Source organism: Schistocerca piceifrons, chromosome 2 (genome assembly GCF_021461385.2).
Source record: "Schistocerca piceifrons isolate TAMUIC-IGC-003096 chromosome 2, iqSchPice1.1, whole genome shotgun sequence".
Lineage (NCBI taxonomy): Eukaryota > Metazoa > Arthropoda > Insecta > Orthoptera > Acrididae > Schistocerca > Schistocerca piceifrons.
The window spans coordinates 75981993-75986638 of NC_060139.1; the positions used below are offsets into that span (position 1 = coordinate 75981993).

At 46.8% G+C, this 4646-nt stretch overlaps 1 pseudogene; it reads right to left on the minus strand.

Annotated features, from left to right (window-relative positions):
* Nucleotides 1–442: 442 nt before the first annotated feature.
* Nucleotides 443–560, minus strand: LOC124778884 (annotated as a pseudogene).
* Nucleotides 561–4646: the final 4086 nt, after the last annotated feature.

Below are 4646 nucleotides of genomic sequence, written 5' to 3' on the forward strand. Positions count from 1 at the left end.
TGGCATAGCCGATGACAAGATCGATGAAAATATTACCAAGTTCAATTGACGTTGGGTACACGTTTCCTCCTTGTAGAGGCCACTCTGGCTGCTGACGGATAGTAAAGTTGATGCGGATGACAATGTAGCAGGGATGGTGGTTCCAGAATGAGATTCTGATTGCTGGAATGTTTCCACTCAGAATAAAATGACCCTTAGTGGTCAGAGCACTGACGCAAATACTGACCGTGCCCCAGGATGTTGCACTCCGCCGTCAGGCCACGAGTGGCCTACCGGGACCAGCCGACCGCCGTGTCATCCTCAGGGGAGGATGCGGATAGAAGGGGCGAGGGGTCAGCACACCGCTCTCCCGGTCGTTATGTGGTATTCTTGACCGAAGCCGCTGCTATTCGGTCGAGTAGCTCCTCAGTTACCATCACGAGGCTAAGTGCACCCCGAAAAATGGCAACAGCGCATGACGGCCTGGATGGTCGCCCATCCAAGTGCCGGCCACGCCCGACAGCGCTTAACTTCGGTGATCTCACGGGAACCGGTGTATCCACTGCGGCAAGGCCGTTGCCCCTAGGATATTGGCTGTACTATTTTCGGTCATGGGGACCATGGAAGACAAAGTGTCCCCAGGACCAAAACCTACAGCAAGATACTAATTTTGTTTTAGCATCTTGTCGAAAAACATTGAAGAAGTTGCAGCAGTTTAAAAGAGAAAAATATTTTGCATGCTGTAGGTTAACGTTTCTTTTTTTTTTCTTTACTTGTGCACCTAGACACGTTTCCCCTTATTTACAACGCATCTACAGTGGGTGTCAGTTCAGCGTTCAAATGGTTCAAATGGCTCTGAGCACTATGGGACTCAACTGCTGAGGTCATTAGTCCCCTAGAACTTAGAACTAGTTAAACCTAACTAACCTAAAGACATCACAAACATCCATGCCCGAGGCGGGATTCGAACCTGCGACCGTAGCGGTCTTGCGGTTCCAGACTGCAGCGCCTTTAGTCAGTTCAGCGTCTAATTCATTATTCGTAAGCCAAAGAGCTTACTCTCATGTGGAAAACAGGTTGAAAGGTGGTTGCAGTTTTCCTTGTGGTCACCCTATTTTCGCAACATATCGCTGTAACTCCCATTTTCTGTGTCTAGGGTCTCTAGACAAAGGTAATGGCAGTTACAGTGAAACAGAGCGACCACAAGAAAAACTATAAGCTTTCAACCAATTACTTACAAATAATGAATTAGACGATGATATGACACCCACTGGAGATGCATTGTAAATGAGGCGAAACATGCCTGGGTGCGCAAGTAAAATAAAGAAAAAGCTCATGTTCAGCACGGAAAAGGCGTTTTTGTTCTTAACTACTGCAATTTATATGCAGCTTTTACAAAAGGAACCACTACAAGGAACTTGTTACATTGAATAAGATTGGAAGCATGTTGCTCCTATTGGCGCAGCTTTTGTGATACAGACTAGTGCAATTTCATAATTCCAGATTATGTAAGGATCGTACAATGTCTTGTGACTGCTGAAAGTTTTTCGATTACGTCCCTGCTCATATGGCTACTCATGAATTTCAACTTCCTTTATATTAACCCGAAATTCATCAGGCTGTCTGTAGACTGTCTAATAGGTTTCAATATGCAAGTCATCACCTGCGTCATAAGTGAATAATTTCCCCAATGAGATGAAATGCTTATCGTAAAAGTTCATCCCATTGATGGATACAGACTCTGATGCCACTGTAGAGGACAAGGGGTTATTGTTAGGAAATGTGGTGCGAAACTGTAATTTAGTGTGCCACACCCTACAGCCCCGACCACGTCACCCGCTCCGGTCATCCTATTACACCACGAACAGTTCTATCACAATGCCCTATCTTGTGTAACACTAGTTCACGAACTCTTAGAAATATCTCGCTCTCTATAGCCCTTCTGAACACCTTCTGCTACTGATGTGAATGGCGCCGTGACTTGCAGTCGCTTAGTGTCTGTCCTTAAAACACACACACACACACACACACACACACACACATATATATATATATATATATTCTTCATCACGAAGAAGATACTGAAGCTGTGGTGTTTGACTGCCAAATTGTTTCCTGTGTGCTATGGCATTCCTCTCTTAATTGTGCACTTCTTTCCTGCCTGCATCGGCTGTCCTATTTCACTCCTGCTCTTTTTTCCTGGCTGCATGTACCTCTTTTAGGACGGAATGGAATTTCACTCATAATTACGAAATTCGAACTGCTCTCTGCCAAAGTCGAATGCTAATTGTAGACACATGGACGTCGACAACTGTCTGTGAAGTGCTTTCGGATAGCCGAAGTGGCCGTCTGCCTTCATTACTGAAAGCACCTAAAATCGAACAGTTTATCAGAAATTAAGCACAGATTAAGTATGACGATCTTGTTGTCATCCGCTGGTATATAGTGTGCAGTGTGGTATATGCGAATCTGATTAACAACGAACTATGTGGTAGAATTCTACACACAACTAGTCTCAGATTCCATCACTTGGACAAGTACATTGGTGACGTAGCTGTGGTACATGCAGAACTTGGAACGAAGACGATCCGAGGTCCATTTCGAGATGGTGGTATCTGCTTTCTGCCCATATGGGAAGATAATTAGCCATATGGCTGAAAAGTGGTCTCATTTTACCACGTACCCGGTTCTCAATGGCCTGTGACAGTCCCACATCGAGCTGACCAAACGTGTGTCGTTCTGCCAAATTGTTTCCTGTGTGCTATGGCATTCCTCTCTTAATTGTGCACTTCTTTCCTGCCTGCATCGGCTGTCCTATTTCACTCCTGCTCTTTTTTCCTGGCTGCATGTACCTCTTTTAGGACGGAATGGAATTTCACTCATAATTACGAAATTCGAACTGCTCTCTGCCAAAGTCGAATGCTAATTGTAGACACATGGACGTCGACAACTGTCTGTGAAGTGCTTTCGGATAGCCGAAGTGGCCGTCTGCCTTCATTACTGAAAGCACCTAAAATCGAACAGTTTATCAGAAATTAAGCACAGATTAAGTATGACGATCTTGTTGTCATCCGCTGGTATATAGTGTGCAGTGTGGTATATGCGAATCTGATTAACAACGAACTATGTGGTAGAATTCTACACACAACTAGTCTCAGATTCCATCACTTGGACAAGTACATTGGTGACGTAGCTGTGGTACATGCAGAACTTGGAACGAAGACGATCCGAGGTCCATTTCGAGATGGTGGTATCTGCTTTCTGCCCATATGGGAAGATAATTAGCCATATGGCTGAAAAGTGGTCTCATTTTACCACGTACCCGGTTCTCAATGGCCTGTGACAGTCCCACATCGAGCTGACCAAACGTGTGTCGTTCTTCTTGCATGTTGGCGGGTGCCACGCCATTTGAAGACGCGCTTGTGATGTGACCAAGGTGGACACGTCCATTGCAGCTGTATGCAATGCAGTCTCACAAAGTTACTGCCTAGAGACGGACGGGTCACAACCACGTCGACGACGCTTCCACTATGTCTGGTCAGGTTCTCCATAACGATCTCAGGCCGTTGCCTGTGCTAACTCCTTCAAATGAACCATTTCCGTCTCTGGTAGTATTTGAAGTTGTTGTGGATGGAACGATGTCCTTGCCTTTCGCCCTCTTAGCCCACCTGTCGTCTGCAGTTGTGAGCATCCTATAGTGAGATGGATGGACTTCAACTCTATGGTCATGCCTACTGGTGCTTTTGTACCTTACTGACTCAGGCGTTATGAGATACTGAAGACCATGTGCGTAAGCAATGGTTCGCCAAAGAGACGTTGGAAGCGTCGGGTCGCCCATCAGACACCCATCGGACACAATCTTAAGATGATTAAGACCCAACCTGTCAAAGTCGTCTCTCAGTTGATGATTCCGTGGTGGAACAACAAGCCCACTCACATCAAAGGCAAGACCATCATTGCATACATCCAGTGCTGCGCCTATGGATGTTGATCAACAGCTGGCCAGCGGCATTTTTAACTGAAAACACAACACCATCTATGAACCCGACACGGGCTCTAGTGGATGCACTGCGTTCTAGCAATTCTGTGTGGCCTGATAATGTAGAAGACGAAACATCCATCGTTGCGACATCAGCGAATACTGTTTGAGCCGTGCTGCGGCTCGCGTTGGTGCTGTTTGTATGTTTCGGCCTTCTGTTCGGGGCAGATGGTATCGTTTAGTTGGCATGGTTGCGGTTGTTTGTCTTCTTCTCGTGTTGACTGGCGCCACTGCGTTTCGCAAGCGTTGCGTGTCCGCTAGTGGCAGCAACGGTGGTTATCGATATGTAGTAACTGTGTGCACTATCTTTGGGGCCACGTCGTTGTTTTTCCGGGTCATGTGAGTGTCAGTTCGGTTGGGGACTCAGGAGGAGCCAGCTCCACACAGTGCCAGAACACGCTGGGACCGCTGGTAGCATGCATCGACTACCGGATGGAAGGGCTGTGGTCACGATGGTGAACGACCTCGTCGTAAACTGGATCCAGCAAGCTTTAAGGTGAGTGCATTTCAATCCAAGTAGAGAAACCCCCACCATTGTGATATCTCGCGATTCTCCAGTGACTTGGGTTCGTGTTGCTGCTCGCAGTGTCGCCGAGGCGAAGAGCAGCGAGTGGAGTGCTTGGGGAAG